Source organism: Eretmochelys imbricata, chromosome 8, assembly GCF_965152235.1.
Source record: "Eretmochelys imbricata isolate rEreImb1 chromosome 8, rEreImb1.hap1, whole genome shotgun sequence".
Classification (NCBI taxonomy): Eukaryota; Metazoa; Chordata; order Testudines; family Cheloniidae; genus Eretmochelys; species Eretmochelys imbricata.
In genome coordinates this window covers 22,496,760-22,514,646 of record NC_135579.1, presented here as the reverse complement: position 1 = coordinate 22,514,646, position 17,887 = coordinate 22,496,760, and the positions used below count along the sequence as shown (strand labels likewise).

Sequence of the window (17,887 nt, the reverse complement as noted above, 5' to 3'; positions counted from 1 at the left end):
GTTAATGGTTTAGGACATTAGCTTAGGACTCAGCTTCAAGTCCCTGCTCTGCCATAGTTGTCCTATGTGACTTTGGGCAAGTCACATTCCCTCAGCTTTTAAGATGTTGGTAATAGTACTGCCCTCTCACAGAGACGGTGGGAGGATAAATATGTCAGACTATAAGATGCTGTGGTAATGGGGGGCCATAAGTACCCAAGATAAACATAACTAATCTATGCTGCGTTTATCTGTGTGACAACTATGCCTTTGTTGTCCATGTAGTGCACCTTTACATCTCTAATGACTTAGATGACTTAACAGGCCAGCAGCGAGTTTGTGTTCGGTGCAGATTGTATGTGTTTTCTGAGACACAGTGGTGTCTCCTGGAGACTTTATTTTTTGTTCTTGCTTTAGGGTTCACATGGGGAAGGGTGGCACACACCTATAGCCTCTACATACACCCGGGGAGGGGTGACACACACTCCCATACACCTCTGTCACAGAGGGAGGGGTGACTGACCGACACCTGACCCTCCCTGCCTGGTGCTCTCCACCCTCCATGACTGACTGGGTCCCCAGGACAAACCTGCCTCTCCTGGTACCTGGCACTGCATCTTCCTGAGGCAACACATGGTGGGGAGGGGGGGATGCAAGATCCCATCCTCAGATTTCTGCCAGAGTTCATACCAGAATGTGGCCAGCAGTAGCCTTTCAGCACTGTGCGGGAAGGAAGGGATGGGAGCTGCTTCCTGCTGCAGGGCAGGAGTGGGGGAGGGGCGGAGCCGGGACTTGGCCTGTGTCTGTGCAGAGTTCATCTCCCTCCTCCCCCAACTGCTTGTGAAGCTGGAAGCAGCTTGTCCCTTCCTGCCTGCACAGTGTCAAAAGCCAGCTAACACTTCCAAGCTACTTCTGGCCACCAATATAACCCAGCAACTTCCTGTCCCCCTCTCCGCCCTGCTACAGCATGGGCAGGAAGGGGTTAAGCCCCAACAATGCATTGTGCACCAGGGCCCAGGGAACCTGACTGCAGGGCTCCAGCAAACCCAGCCAGAAAGGTGGGTCAGCAGGGGAGGGTGCCTAGGGGACGGAGCTGCCCTGCACTCCCTGGGGGCAAGACCCAGGAGGCAGGGGTGCAAAAAGAGTGCTAAGCGCCTGCCCCGGGGGCTGCTATGGAGCCTACAGGTTTGGGGCATGAACAGTCTGGAAACTGCTTCCCCTCCCCTCCCCCTCCAGAGTTTAGCTGAGGGGCAGAGAGGCTTCCCTGTCCCAGTACTGTGCGTGGCTTTGGCACATGCAGGCTCGGCTCCTCCTGGCCAGCACTGCAGGCTGGAGAGTCTTGGGCTTTCCAGGCGTGCTGGCCCAGCCAGAGGCAGTGGGGGAAGGAAGGAAGGAGCCTGCCGGCCAAGTTGTTCATGAGCTGAGCGTGCTGACCAGGGGCTGGTTCTCTGCACAGTGCTGGGAGTGGGACGGGATGCGCCCTGGTGATGGGGGAATAACGGAGGAGCAGTGGGGCTTGAGGGTGAAGGGGCAAAGCAGGGAGAGGACAGCGAGAGGGGAAGCAGGTCAAGGGCCCCACCACCAGCCTTGCACACTCACCCCCCATCATTGGATCCCCCACCAGTAGGGCCCACCAACACTGTTGGGGACGTGGGGGGACAGAAAATATCAGCCAATATGCCTGTTTAAGAAAGTCAGGCCACCTGCAGGAGGGCTTAAATACAGGACTGTCCCTTTAAAAACCAGAACATCTGGTCACCCTATGCATGACCAGTTAAATATTGCAACCAACTTCACAGGGCTTGTTCTTCCAGACATTCTCTTTACCTCTGGACTTTCATGGTGGGTAGCTCACCTGGCCAGAGGGTCCCTCCCTGAGCAGTAGAAGCAGCTGCACTGCAAAGCCATGTATTTCCTGGGGTTTAAGGGCTGATTTACTACTGATTAGTGCCGAATTCTCTTTTGGTCCACATCGATACTGATGCTGGGAAAGGTTTCTCATGAAGAAAGTGACAGAGGGACAGATTCAACTGAGGTGCAAACCAGTTTTTGCCATGTACACCCTGACCCAGGGCCCCCGATGGCTGGTAGTTCACCCGGGAAGGAGGCTGCAGCAGAGGAGAGCAGATGCAATCCACCCTACCAGGGAAGTAGGCAATTCTGGCTAGATGGAGGGCACCAATGCGTGCATCCTCTCTCAGTTTTCACCCTGCCCCCAAAACTAACAGCTCCTGTACCTGGTAACACCACCGGACCTCTCTTGGAGAAATGCTCTCCTGGGGGGAGGGAGGGGAAGATCAGGACTTCTTTGGCCCAAAGAAATGCAATTTACATCCCCCACACCCAATCAGACACATGGCTTCCATCCTCCTAGCTAGAGCACAGGGAGTATCATAACTCTCAGCACGCACGTATCACTCTGCACCAATAGAGCCCTTGTAAAGATTAATTCATTAGGCTTTGTAAACATCCCAGGGAGGGAGGAGATTATGGTCGTTGCCACTCTCCAGAAAAGGAAGCTGCCCTATTAACATCTTCTTTTTCCATCCCACTGGATTAACAGTTGACAAACAGTTAAACATCTGATTTCTGTCAGGCGACAGGTGCAATACGGAAAATGTCCAATTGCCCACCAGATGTCAGAGCCTCTGCAAAGGAAGAGAGCTGTCCAGGAATATATTTCCTGTGTAAAAATCTTGTCCTGCTTTCTAGGAAGAGTTCCCCTATGTAAGGCTGGGAGAGGGCTGTCAGCACTTCTTCACAATACTGTTAAAGAACAGCTGTTCCCAAGCATCCCACAGAAGAGAAATGCTCTCTGTCTAATCCATCTACATAGCACCAGTTAAGGCTCTGGATCTTATCTGCCTCTCTTCCTTCCATTTTGCAGCCTCTGCCTCTTCCCTAAGAATAGCTGAAACCAACATCTTTCCCTGCTGTCCTTTTCAGCGGAGTTGTGCTTTTAAAAGGCTCTAGAATCACAACCACTGAGGCCAAAGTCCACTACCCACAGAGTAAGTACAACAAAGGCAGTAGTAGAGGAAGCTCCCCTCCCACCCACTGCCCTATCACCACCCCTGCCCTGAAGGGATCATTCTAAAGTGTTAGGTTTCAGAGTAGCGGCCATGTTAGTCTGTATCTGCAAAAAAAAAAAAAAAAAAAGAGGAGTACTTGTGGCACCTTAGAGACTAACCAATTTATTTGAGCATAAGCTTTCGTGAGCTACAGCTCACTTCATCGGATGCCGAATGCATCCGATGAAGTGAGCTGTAGCTCACGAAAGCTTATGCTCAAATAAATTGGTTAGTCTCTAAGGTGCCACAAGTACTCCTCTTTTTTTTTTCCTAAAGTGTTAAGAGCAGTTCAGCCTCTTATGACCAATTCAGTCCTCAGAATCTCTCTAATAGGATCTATCTCCATTTGCTCCCTGACTCCCTGGTTTGTGGTTTCTTGTGTTGGATGGCTATGGCTTTGGGTGGGGATTAACTAGCAGCATTTTCAAGTCATTCCTTCCTTAATGGCTCTCCTCAAAGCCACTCTGTCTGCGAGTACCTGGCTGTCAGCCAAATTTGCCAGGTTGGTGCCCACATAGGAGTGGTGCCTTTGGAGCAGAGAGGAGCAAAAGCATCCTTCAGGCTCCAGCAAGGCATGCAAAGTCCCCTAGGAGCTGCCACTCCTATCCATGGGGAGGCATTTGTGGGATGCCCCACATGCTGCAAACATTTCCTAAGCTGAGCATTTGCCCTTGGTTGTAACAGAATATCAAGGTATTCCATCTGTGCTGGTGGATGTCCGGCACATCACACCAGCAAATGGGACACTGGATGGCTAAAATGTCCCATCTATTGCTTTGCTTATCCCCGTGAGCCTGCTTTGGATACTTTTACTCCAGCTAGTAGCACCTTACGGCGTCATCCTGCTGATTTCAGTGGGACTGCTAGAGGAGTACGCCATCACTTGACATGGGGAAGGGTACCAGATTCTGTCCTCATGCAATATAGCTGGGCTCTCAGTCTTATAAATGCTTAGTTTAACATTGCACAAAACCTAATAAAAATGCTAGTCCTGACCACAAAGCAAAGCTCCAAGGAAAAGTCTAAAGTGAAGCGTAGTGCCGGGGATGAAAGGAGAGCGGGAGGTCTAACCACTGCCTGAAGTTGCTGCTTTTTATTCTCTTTCCAGACACTTTTACATGTGCTGTCTGGAAATTCTCTCAGTGAAGTACACTTTTAAACAGGTTTTTTTTTTTTTTTAATTATTAAAAGGAAAAAATTTCCTTCTTCAAATACTGGTTTCTTTTTTTATTCCCCCTCTCCCTTGATTTACAATGAATCACTGGTGCCATTTTAGATCCAAATCCTCAGCCAGTTTAAATTTTTCTTGTGTGTGTCTTTCTTACAGATTTTTCAGCTTCTATAGCCTGTGTCTTAAGCAGGAAGTCAGACTAGATGATCACTATAGTCCCCTGTGACTTTATGATCTCTGGATGAAATTCTGGCTCTGAAGTCAATGGTAAAACTCCCATTGACTTAAGTGGGGCCAGGATTTCACCCTATGAATCTATGGAATCTATTTTCTGAGCAATAGTTACCCACCAAAAAAGGATGAAACCCTCTTTGGATCAATTTTCATTCCTTTTCTGAAAAAGACAGACATATTCCCAACTGGCATAAATCAGCATAGCACTATGCTAATTTACACCAGCTGAGCATCTGGCCCATCATCTTTGCATATAGCACAAAAGGTATCCATTACCAATGGGACGGTTTATCTGGGAACCGAAGAGTATGTTAGAGTTTCACCAAAACCTTCCCTGTTCTATAAACTAGGTGTTCTCACAATCAGGTTCCAAGGGCATTGTGATCATTCCCCCCTTTCTTCCTGAGTACGCTGGGAAGTGGGGCTCAAAACATATAGGAGAGGTTGGCTAAACCATTCTCTTACAAGATGGTATCACAGTATGGAAGAGGCTAAGAACCCCCTGTTAAAGAAAAACATTTCATGCATCAAGACAGAATAAAAAGGATTTCAGCAGGATGTACATTTTGCAACTTAATGTGACTCACAACAGACATCTCATTTTGGCTTCCCGGGCCTTTGCTAAGCCTGGAGTCCAGCTCTGAGTTATTGAAACCCATCCTCCTCTGCCCCTCAAAAAAGAGGGTTTAAAGTGACAACATTTTGCAAAATGAACACATGAAAAGAAACAGTCTGCCACTTCACCTGATCTCAGTGAAATCAGCTGTGCTGCTTTTCAAACCATCCCCTTCCCCCGGCCCCACCCCTCAGGAAAATTTTATGATGGAAACTATGACAATTGTAACCAGTGCAGCAACAAAGTGGGCCTGTGTTTCAGCAGATTTCAGTAATTTACTCTGCAAACTTTCTAAAAGTTTAGACTTGTATTAAATCAAACTGGATCCCCTCCTGCTGCTGCATTAATTACAGACCTGGGGCCTAATCCTGTACATGCTTGCTCAGCCAATGAGTCCCACCAAACTCTACGCATTCGTGGCATGAGGGAGGACTATTCAGATGAGGAAGAATATCCCAGAGCAGGCTATCAGGAAATCCTCTCTCATCTCTGCAAGGTGCTTTAATTTACTGGAGGGAAAAAACAGCAGGACCTTTGTTGATGCCTACACTACTAGAGTGGCTGATTTGACATTTAAAGGGACAATGTCAAAATTTGTCCAGTTCACATTTTATGGACATGAGTGTTATAGTTGGATAAGTATTCTAGAATTTACAGGCTAAATTCAGAGGTAAGGTGATGTAATCATTCTCACAATAACCCTGTGAGGGAGGTAAGTCCGTATTATACCGATAGAATAAGAAGACAGGATTTACCAAAGACAACAGAGGAAGTCAGTGTCAGAGCCAGGAGTTCTGATTCCCTGTCTACCCCTTTTCTGTTAAAGCCTATAGAGAGGACTGTGGTTGAACTCAAGTTGCTTATCTGAATTTAAAAAGTGGAGTTGCTGTGTCTTCACAGCTATTTTAAGCAGAATTCGCTAACTTGAATTAAGTACACACTTTTTTTGGGTAGTGTAGACATATCCTTGGACTCCTCCAATGTGCAACATCTGTGTTCTGTGCTCCAGGCACCAGACTACATTCAAATTAATGTGCAGCACTTTACAGAGGTGGGAATTTTCTCACATCAACTTTGGGCATAGCACAGGTACAGGATCTTTTCCTCCTTATCAGCAAAGCTCCTACTGTTTGCTAGTTGGCTTTAAGGGAGCCTAGTTAGCGGATGAAGCAACAGACTGCCGAGATAACTGATGGTGCAGAGCCAGGCAGTAGGATCCTCCCAGACAGTGAGTTCTGCTAGCGGAGACAAAAATGCCAGCTGCCTGCCCAGCCCCTCTTTGAAGTACAGCATCAGATCTGTCTCCATGGGAACTGTAATGAGGGCAGGACTTCTCTTTACCATCTCAAACTGAGGGGGGGGAATTAAGAAAATAATGAGCCTTTCCACAGTGATATGACTGAGTAAACTGAGTTGGAGCAGCTGGAATGAGCAAATGCCTTTTTGTTGCCCCATGCTGTCTCTTTGTTTTGCTTTTTCTAAGCTTGGATGAATTCTTTGTGAGATAACAGTTCCAGCACTTGCTGCTGTGAACCATGTTGCTGCAGCATAAACCTTGAGCACTAGTGGGTCTGCACTCTAGTCTTGCTGGCTGTGACTGCAGCTTTGCACTGTTTTTTTTGGCTGGACAGCTCTCACGCTACCGAAGATCAACGTGGGCCACCAAGTCAGAGGTGTGCAAGGAAGAGGATGGGGAGTCAGAGTGGATGTGGGAACGGGAGAGGATGGGTGTACAAGCCTGACAGTTCAGGTGTGATTTTCAGAGCTACTGAGCCCACGCAGCTCTGATTAACTTGAGTTGGAGTGGTGGGTGTGGAGCACGCCTGAAAGTCAGGCCATATGATGAGGAGTACAGAATAGTGAGGTGGAGTGAGAAAGTATGTGTGGATGTGCCAGCAGAATGCTGAGCACAGAACATGTATGTAAGCCATGTGAAATACAGGACCTGATCCACAGCATGTGGAAGTCAATAGAAAAAGACTCCCGTTGTTGCCAATGAATGGGCTTTGAAACCAGCCCATGCTGCACAAAACAAACATTTTAAACTGGAAAGGTTTGTAAAAGTAATTAAAAATAAACATTTTTAAGTCAGACTGCAACAGGGATACAAGAGGGAAGTCACTCCTGAGCAGGGGGCCCAGCACGAGGTCTATTGCCATTTTGCTCCCCTAAGAAGCCTTCAAAATAGGACAAGAGTGGGGCTGCATCTGCTTCATGGTGCCCCTATGCATTGGGTGACTTACATCCCTAGAGAACAGCTGTCACCCTGCACCCAGCCTCCATCACTGCTACTTGCTGATTGCACCTCCTGCTATTTTCTGTAATTGTTTCCCTAATTACATAAAGCTGGCGAAGTTCAATTTGTCTTTTCCTCAAATTAATTTGCTTTCCACTGTATACTGCTGGATTTGTCTCCCAGTGTAACTCATGTGTCTGCAACCACTGTTATTCATTTGGATTCACCCCCACCCCAAATGAAATTTGTTAAAACAATAAGTCTAATTAATCTGGTCACATTGTGTAATTTCAAGTCAGCTGCTTCAAAAATATGGGAGTCAGTTTCATGTTATCCAAGCTACTGACTGTCCCTTCTCCACCTCTTGGGAGGTAATGCACACCAAACTGCACCTCATGATGCACACATTGGTGCAATATGGAGAACCAAGGCATTTGTAGTGGAAGGTGTCATGAGACTAAAGGGCACCCTAGGGAACAGAGACTAACAAGGAAAAAAAATAGAGACCATTGCAATATTTATTTTTAGCATGAAAATGTATCAGACAGGATATTGCCACAAGTCCCATTGACTTCCACTGAGCATATGGGTCTAAGCCTAACCCTAATGGAGGGACACTAATTTACACCAGCGGCAACTTAGGTAAAAGATTATATGGAATAGTGGCAGTCAATAGGTCACAATCCAATTAACTGGACACCTTCCTACCTTTTAGAATCCACTTTTCACAAGAATCCAACTCAAAAATTACCACCATGTATGTCAAGTATCAGAGGGGTAGCCATGTTAGTCTGGATCTGTAAAAGCAGCAGAGTCCTGTGGCATCTTATAGACTAACAGATGTATTGGTGCATAAGCTTATGCTCCAATACATCTGTCTAAAAGGTGCCACAGGACTCTGACGCTTTTACCACTATGTACGTTATTTTTCTACATAAGCCATAAAGGAGAGGGCATCAGATCGATGAGAGCAGAGCTGAGGCAAAGAAAGGGGGTGAGTTAAAATATAACTGACTATCTAAAGATAGAGCAACTATTAGGAGAAATGGAAATACTCCCTCTGTTAGACTAATTCTTGTATTCTTGTCCCACTGCCTTTCTAAGCAAGGTTGTTTTTTTTCCAGGCATAGTGACAAAATGCAAAACAAGGTTTCTAGATAGGCATCTATCTTTGTTTAATTTCAATAGACAGCCCATTTCCCTAGAGCCATGTTACCTGGAATCTGGGGATCTCTGAGGCAGATTTGTTTTTAAGTTTGGGACATTACCTAACAAGCTGAACAAAGGAACACAGGTATGGTCACAGTGGCTCATACCATGATCCCTTTAATCGGCTATCTTATCTGACAGTGGTTTGTACCAGATGCTTCAGAGGGAGGTGCAAGAAAATCTGAAGTGGATAATTATGGAGCAGTCTACAGAGCTTCTTCCTAACCCCAAGGAGGGTAGTGGTTGAGTTATGCCCTGACACATGAGGGTTTATAGGTGTGGTAGATTAAACTAGCTAGGATTACAATTGATGGAGGTATTATTCATATAAATCATTACTAAACTCTTTGGGCCAGATGTTCTGCTGGTTTAAATTGGCACAATTCCATTGAAATCAATTGACATTCTGCAGATTTACACCAGCTGTGGATCTGGCTCCTTGAATCCTACCAAGGTCTTTGCTCAATAACACTTTGTGACACTGAGTTCCATAGACTTATGATGAGTCATGGGAAGAAGTTTAAACTTTGTTTTAAATGTATTGGGTTAGCCCAGTAAAAAGGGGTCACTGGTTATGTACAGATATAAAGGACAGTCCCTGCCCCAAAGAGCTTACAATCAAGGGTTTTGCTTCTGTCACCTTTACTCATGTTGGTTAGTACCCGACTCTCCAAGCAGTCCTGTAGATTTCCAAGGGACAACTCATGGAGAGCAGGACAACGTGAATAAGGGTAGCACATGAGATCCTAAATAGGTACAAGTGGTGACAGGTGGATGTAGACCACCTTGTAGTCGAGGGCGGGGCGGGGGCAAAGGGAGGGAAGACACCAGGGCAATGGATACAGGAATAGAATTGGCATACATTAGCACAGTGCACTGTTTGGAGACATCCTAGGGTATTTTGAATAAATGAGCAAGAGATGTCCGTGAACTACTCTCTTCTCACTTTTAAATCATTGTTTACAAAACCATGAGGATCACAGACAGTTAGATCTGTCCCTAGTAATCAACTATTTGAAAGGAAATTGACAAGTTTATCAAATCTTTAGTTAAAAATCAACCAACATGTATAGTGTATGCACATTTTTCTGTGAGACAAAGGATATAGTGCTAACCGCGGAGGATAGCGTGAGTTCCCCCTCCTGGAGGGAATGCTACAGGGAAATCCGATCAGTGGTCCTTTCAGCTTTTAAAGTGGAGAAGAGATGCAGCAGCCAAGCCCATTTGTGGGCTTTAGGTGCTGTACAATGTGAACTCTTCAGTTCCTTGGTATTTCACAGCCTTATGCAGACTGCAAGACAACCTTCATTAGGGACTGAATCTCAGACCTGACTGCAGCCAGTTCCTTGGAGTGGATTTGGGAACAGAGTCATCATTCAGAAACAATAAAACCTAGTAACCTTTATCAAAACCAGTTCACAGTCTCCTCTATCCCTGGCAATTGCAGTCAGCTGCCAAAGTGATTGAGTAATTAAATCTTTCCTTGTCCCCTCATTAAACACAAGATTATATTCACGTAAAGCTTTGTCCACTTCCTTCCATGAAATAAGAGAAATGAAGAAGTCATGACATCACATGCTCCACAGAGCCAACCCAGGTTAGCTGCCACCCCTTCATTTCGGTGCTCAGACCTGATAAACTAGAGCTTATCTTCTGCTGACTGCACTGATGCAGCCAAAAACTGCAGCTGCATGTTTAATTCCTCAGACTTTATGAACTTTCCATGGGGGAAAGTTGTTTTGGAGCCATAAAAGATGGCTCTGTGGTTAAAGAAAACTGCCAGTTCAAACTCAACCTCTCTCAAGCTGCTCTCCAGAAGGGGCTCCTCATGCTCCAGTTATTCAGTCTCTCTCACAGAGAGAACATCCACGGAAGGAGATAGATACTCTCTCTTCACAACGCTCAGATCCATGAAGTGGCCATGCTCTTAGGACATGATCCAAAGCCCACTGGAGTGAATGGAAAGACACCCACACATGACTTTAGTTCAGGTCCTTGGTGATGTGGAGTCTGACTTGGAGGAGAGTACTAAGCCCTGCCTTCAGTCACAGGAGTTTGCAGTGACCACAGGTTTGCCCTATCACATCCAAACACCATGGAAAGCCCTTCTCTGTGGATGTGATTGTCAAAGTAGAAAGCTGTTTTAATTCCAATAGCACCATTACTCACCAGAAAACATTGATCCCTCAAGCAAGCAACAGCAATTCTAATATAAGCTTAATTAAATGAAGGTTATCAACTCCAGCAGAGCCCAGCAAACCCCTCTTTCTCTGCACACTCCTTGATACACCATCTGCATTCTCTACTGCTGTTGCCAGTTGGCAGATAACAGACAGTCACAGGTGCCTCACCTTCACCTGGATCATTACTAACAATTCCAGCTGACTGAAAATATTAGCAGACACATTCGGTGACATCAAGTCAAGGGTACCAGGGGATGTTGCTATAACAATTCATTAACCTGGGGGAGGTACCTGGACACTATGGTGATCGAAGGCAGTACAAAATGGCTAGAGAGATCTCCTTCCATCAAGTAGTACATGCCATTTAAACTTGTACTTTCCACCTTCTATTGCTTTGCCATTTAAGTCAGTCTTCTGGCACCATATAAGCAATAGACTGGATTTGTAGTTTGTGCCCAAAATTATAGACACAAACCTTGCACCTGTAGTTGTAGGCATTTGCCCAGACAATCACTAATTAGATAGCTTTCCCTATGCATGTACAATCACTATGACAGTATTTTTACATATGCAATTCTATAAACTTTGACCAATAAAATCAGACAAAATTAGATCAATTCTTTCTTGGTGTAACTCCACTGACTTCATTGGATTTACCTGGCAGATCAATTTGGCCCATGAAGCTTAGAGATTTAAGAATTACACTCATATACAAAGTCTGGTGGTGGTTTGCTATTGTAACCTCATAATAATAAACTTGGCCCGGTAACACATGCTGTGGTATCTAGCCGGTAATCAGAGATTAGTAACATCATGGTTGTTCAGAATACACCCTATCAAACACAGTCAGACTGAAAAGTGTTCCCCTGAGCTCCTCAGACTAAAAGCACTTGTTGCCTCTGGGGTGTTTTGGGCAGAGAGGGCAATATGTTGCAGTGGGTTGACTGTTAGCCACAGTCTCTTGGACAAAGTGCATCTACTGATGGAATATTTTAAGGCCAGGAACAACGGAGACCCCGTAAAGGCATTTACTCCGTTGCCTATGGCATTCTGATCAAGGACAGCGTCCTCCCTCACGGCTCAGCTACACTCCTGCTTCACGCTGCAAGGAAATCAACCCGCGGTTAGGGCTTCGCAGGCTCCAAGAGCAAGGCGATGCACCAACTTCTCACCCTCGGACTCAGATAAGACTAGAAGCCGGAGCGCAAGAGAGAGACACCTTCTCTCCAACGCCCGTGCCACTGCTGAGTAGCACCAAGTGGCAAGGAGAACCGTGGCCCCCTTTTTCCGGGGCTTGCACCAGCCAGTCTCCTCCCTACTCTCTGCCCAACTCGAACGGGCCACTTCTCCACGCAGTCTGGTCACTACTGGGGCCAGAGCCGTCTCCTCTACAGCTCCTGCCAGGTGGTGGACCAGCCCTCCCCCTAGTTCTCCGCTTCAGCGAGCCTAGCCCTGCTCTCAAACGCCGGCTGAAAACAGCTCCTGGCTTGTGCTTCTTCGTCCCTCGAGCATTAGTTCTCTGTATTGTATCCTCCTGCCGTGAATCAATCGGGGGATGCACGCGTGAGCCGGAATCAGAGCTACAAAGCGGAGTTGTCTTGCCGCAACTCTTGGAGGTGGAAATGCCCCAGGAGCGCACTGGCTCGGCCCCCTGCCCGGGCCGGAGGGAGCTGCCCTCCCCACGGAGGATGGGGTGTTTGTTCCTCAGTGTGAAAGGGACGCGGAACTGACCCGGCAGGTGGCCAAGTTCAAAGTCTGCCCCCGTGGGAGAGCTCCTCCTGTCCGCCGCACACCCACAGTCCCGCCACCCCAAGTCTAATTCGGAGCACGTGCCCCGGACAGACTCCGCCACTGCCTCCGGAGCCACTCCGGCCCCACGCCGCATCCCTGCCCCTCCGGCGCGCGGGGCAGACGGAGAAAGCCCGACGACAGCCCGACGGCCCTTCGCGCCCCTCGGAGAGGCAGGTCTCCGCGGGCCGGGCGCTCACTAAGGGACCCTGGCAGGATCGGGGCTGCACCCCGGGCAGGGCAGCGGCGCCTTACCATTGCCGTGTGCGCAGCCTGGCCCCCCGGGGCATGGCCCAGCTCCCTACGCGGCCGTCTGCATCCTCCCGCGGGCTGGCTGGCTGGCTGGCTGCCTCCCCGGCCTGTCCCACAGCCCGCTCCCCTCGGGCAGGCGCCGCTCGCTGGCCCCGCTCCCAGCCAAGTTGCTGGCCAGCCACGAGCGCACGGACCAGCAGCTCCCCCGCCGGCTGACCGCGCCGCCGGTTCCCCGGGCTTCCTAAGTCCTGGATGCTCCGGCGCCGCCTTTCAGAGGCAGCCAATCAGCGCCGGCCGGCGGCCTGCCAGCCGCGCCCGCCGGCTGAGCGAGGGAGGAGCCGGGAGGAGCGGGGCAGGCGGGACAGCGGCGGCACGGGCAGTGGCGGTGCGGAGCGGGCATCGCGCACCCGGCCGTGCCCTCATTGCTCCAGCCGGGCTCTGGGGACGGGAGCCTCTCGCTGCGTGTCCGGAGAGCGTCAACTCTTCTCCGCCGTCACACTGCCGGGTCACTGGCTGGGGAAGTCCCCGCCTGCCTGCGGCGTCCTGCGGACAGCTTAGCACTTGCTTCCCAGCTCTCCTCCTTCCTTTGGAAGACGAGTCTGACGTTTCTGTAGTAGGGAGGAAGATAGACAGACGGACACGGAGTAGCCAGATCACCCTGAGCCGGGGCTAGATCTTCAGCGGATGTCATACATGGAACTAGCTCTGTGGCCTGCTGAGAAGTGGGCCTCCAGCTTCACAGGCTCCTGCATCTTCCGGGTGTTGGAAATTTGAACCTAAATCCTGCTCTGAATTTTGAAAATGCTCACTTAAATACGGGGTTGAGCCAAAACCCCGCATGTGAGCGCCCTAAACGAGGGTGTCTTCACAATCCCAGATCAGGATCCCAGTTCTGCCCTGTGAGCGCATCTATAACAGGGAGTGCAGCTTTCAAACAGGAGAACCCTAAGTCCTGTTCTTGTCTGACCTGGCTATGAAAATGTGACCGTGAGGCTCCTGTTGACTGTCTCAGTGATTTTCAATCCAAATCAGCTCTGTTTGCCAAAGAAAATTTGTTTTCTCTAACCGCCAGCCCTGCAGACTCAGCCTGGGCTCTGAGTGTCAAGCTGCAGTCCTTCCACCTAGCTTATCATCACCAGTATCTCCAACTCTTCAGGACATATTAGGGCCACAGCTATCTCTGTGTAACTGTGTGGTCTTCAGATTACACCCTAAGTGATACCTGTGCAATCACATTTCCAGTAACAGGCTTATCCAGCTGTGACTACCTGGAATTTAGTAACCCCTACTGTTGATCATGCACAAGATGGGTCAGAATCCAAAGCACACTCTATCTTTGAATCAACTGGTTTTTACTATGAATGTCAGCAGATAGGACTCTGATACACAATGAGAACAGGTCTCTTGAATAAGATCGTAGTCCTGCCATGATGACATCAACCTAAGCAGACCTCAGACCCTGCAAGGAGCTTAATTGAGTTCAGGCGGATGCCACTGCAGGATTAGGGTAAAAAAAGGTGCCATTTTAATACAGGCATTCTTCAGAGGAGGACCACACTGTAATAGGGTGTTCCAGTCAAACTTTTGGATACTCAGAATGCCACTTAGGTTGGGATATAAAAGGGCATTTTACACCAAAGTGAAAATTTAGGGTTCTCAGTATGGGAAAATGGACAGCCTATAAAGGTGCCTGTGTTTATGAGGAAGGTTACCACATTACAGCACATACTGGTGGTTGAACTTTTTCAAATTTTCCAAAATACAACAAACATTTTTCACAGAAAACCCCCAATTTTTTCAATCTTTCATCCTTTCCCTTTTCCAACCCATTCATAGAATGGTTGAGATTTGGATGGAAAACTTTCAACAATGATCTGTGAAAATTTGTCAGCTTTTTCCACCAGCTCTAACAACCTAGTTGCAAAAAATCTGACACACAAGGCTACGATACAATTTATTTTTGTTCATTACGTACATTTATTAGATGTTAGTCACTTTAGTAATGAAATGCAAGATTAAGAATAATAATATATTATGTGTTAAGAAAATTATTTGCAGGGTTGGATCCAGGAAGAAATGCTGTCTCTAACCACAGACCAGATTCTGTCAAACTTTGGCCCCACAGCACAGGCTCTATCCATTGGTCTATACAGGCCTGAGAGGAGCCCTCCCAAAGTTGAAGGTTAATTTTAATGAATTCTCAACAGAGATTTCATTTTGTATCTTCCCAGTACTATGAGCTTCCAGTGCTGCTTGTGATCATAGCTTTTGTTTTTAATATTAATCCCACATCTATTTGCCTCAATCTCGTGGTTTTAGTTCCTACTGATAGATCATGATACTGCTGTTCTTGCACCCCACACACCGCAACGCACACCCCACTCACTGTGATCTCCTCCTGCAATGGAGTAGATACCTTCCACGGCATACTGTCTGACAGGCCTGTTAGAACAATTATGACAGCAGGAAGGCTGCTGCTAAGACAATATCTGCAACACTACCACAGGACTACTGTCCGTAAGTGTAAGCCTGACAAAATAAAATGACAAACCTCAGAGCATATAGGTCCCAATCCAACAACATATTTAAACACTGACTTAACTGTAAGCATGAGTGGTGCTGTTGAAGTCAATGGATTTACTCATATGCTTGAAGTTAAGCATATGCTTTGCTGGATCAGGAGCATATATACAGTAGAACCACAGAGTTACGAACACCTCGGGAATGGAAGTTGCTCGTAACTCTGAACAAAACCTTATGGTTGTTCTTTCAAAAGTTTACAACTGAACATTGACTTAATACAGATTTGAAACTTTACTATGCAGAAGAAATATGCTGCTTTCCCTTTTTTTTGTTTTAGTAATTTATGTTTAACACAATGTAATGTACTGTATTTGCATCTTTTTTTTTTCTTCTCCCTGCCGCTGCCTGATTGCATATTTCCAGTTCCAAATCAGGTGTGTGGTTGACTGGTCAGTTCATAACTCTGGTATTCGTAACTGTCTACCTGTAGCATAAATCAAAATCACTTCTATCTATCTGCCTATGTTCTTATTCTGCAACCAACACTATGGTACATGAGATCCTGTCCTCTTTCACCCTAATCCATAACATTAAATTGATGACTGGGGATTGATGAATTAGGGAGTTGGAACTACATTAAAGAAAATCCCTACCAAACACTGCTTTGTTGCATCACAGCAAAACACTCAAAGCTCTGATCAACTCTACTGGTCCCTGGATGTTTTTAGGGAAATACACTTTTTTATTTATATTTTATTGGTTTATTTCCAAAAATAAGAGAATAGGAAAAAAGACATAAGGACAGAAAGATAAAGGGAAATACATTCTGAAATCGTGAACCCCCTGATTTGGATCCAGAAACTTTGAGTCTAATTCAGAGGGTGGTCCAAGTCCTCTTGATCTTTTAGAGGCTGACCCTCAACAGGCCTAAGAGATTAGAGTACAGAATAGAGCCTACATTAACAAATCTCTTATTTGTTCCTGTACTCGGCGTGAAGGTGTTTGTGAGCTCAACTGGGTGACAAGGGAAATTCTTCACATCACGCAAATTAAGTTTGATTTTAATGGTGCTATTGAAAGTCTGTTCTGAGTTCCCAAGGCAGAATCCACCCATTCTGCAGACAGGCTGTGAGTTGGACCCTCGTTGTTTTTATCTCTGTTACATCCATTGTTCACATCTGATCCTTTTTGTCTGTGTGTGTGTATTATGGTAAAGATGTTTGAGGGTAAATATTCTGCACAATAGGAATTAGCCACATGCAAGGCCAGTCCTCCCATCCAGACAAAACCAACAGGTCACCTAGGGGCAGCAAAGTGTTTAGTGATTCTTTAGTGTGTGAGTGACAGCAAATTGGAAGAGGCAGATATTCCCCAGTTAGCCAAAGGCAACAGAAGGGTCGGTGTGTCAGTGCAGGTCATTAATGGAGAAATGTACAGGACAGACTTCTCCTGCATCATAGAATCATAGGACTGGAAGGGACCTCAAGAGGTAATCTAGTCCACAGTCCCCTGCACTCATGGCAGGACTAAATATTATCTAGGCCATCCCTGACAGGTGTTCGTTTAACCTGCTCTTAAAAATCTCCAATGATGGAGATTCCACAACCTCCCTAGGCAATTTATTCCACTGCTTAACCACCCTGACAGTTAGGAAGTTTTTCCTAATGTCCAGCCTAAACCTCCCTTGCTGCAATTTAAGCCCATTGCTTCTTGTGCTATCCTCAGAGGTTAAGAAGAACAATTTTTCTCCCTCTCCTTGTAACAACCTTTTATGTACTTGAAAACGGTTATCATGTCCACTCTTCATCTTCTCTTCTCCAGACTAAACAAACCCAGTTTTTTTCAATCTTCCTTCATAGGTCATGTTTTCTAGATCTTTAAGCATTTTTGTTGCTATTCTCTGGACTTCCTCCAATTTGTCCACATCTTTCCTGAAATGTGGCACCCAGAACTGGACACAATACTCCAGTTGAGACCTAATCAGCACAGAGTAGAGCAGAAGAATTATTTCTCATGTCCTGCTAATATTTCCCAGAATGATGTTCACTTTTTTTGCAACAGTGTTACACTGTCGACTCATATTTAGCTTGTGGTCCACTATGACCCCCAGATCCCTTTCCACAGCACTCCTTCCTAGGCAGTCATTTCCCATTTTGTATGTGTGCAACTGATTGTTCCTTCCTAAGCGGAGTACTTTGCATTTGTCCTTATCGACTTTCATCCTATTTACTTCAGACCATTTCTCCCGTTTGTCCAGATCATTTTGAATTATAATCCTACCCTCCAAAGCACTTGCAACCCCTTCCAATCCCAGCTTGGTATTGTCCACAAACTTTATAAGTGTACTCTCTATCCCATTATCTAAATCATTGATGAAGATACTGAACAGAACTGGACCCAGAACTGATCCCTGCGAGACCCCTCTCATTATGCCCTTCCAGCATGACTGTGAACCACCGATAACTACTCTCTGGGAACAGTTTTCCAACCAGTTATGCACTCACCTTATAGTAGCTCCATCTAGGTTGCCTTTCGCTAGTTTGTTTATGTCATGCGAGACAGTATCAAAAGCTTTTATTAAGATGATGTTGAAGTAAAAAGAAAACAGTACAGATACCACATCTC

At 46.6% G+C, this 17,887-nt stretch overlaps 1 protein-coding gene across 1 annotated transcript in view; it reads right to left on the bottom strand.

Moving 5' to 3' along the window:
* The window catches only part of HTR4 (5-hydroxytryptamine receptor 4), a 215,942-nt gene extending 203,171 nt beyond the window's left edge, over window positions 1-12,771 (bottom strand). The window contains exon 1 of the mRNA XM_077825045.1: window positions 12,743-12,771. The gene's annotated coding sequence lies outside the window, so the exon portion shown is untranslated. The remainder of the gene's footprint in view (window positions 1-12,742) is intronic.
* Between the last annotated feature and the right edge of the window lie 5,116 nt (window positions 12,772-17,887).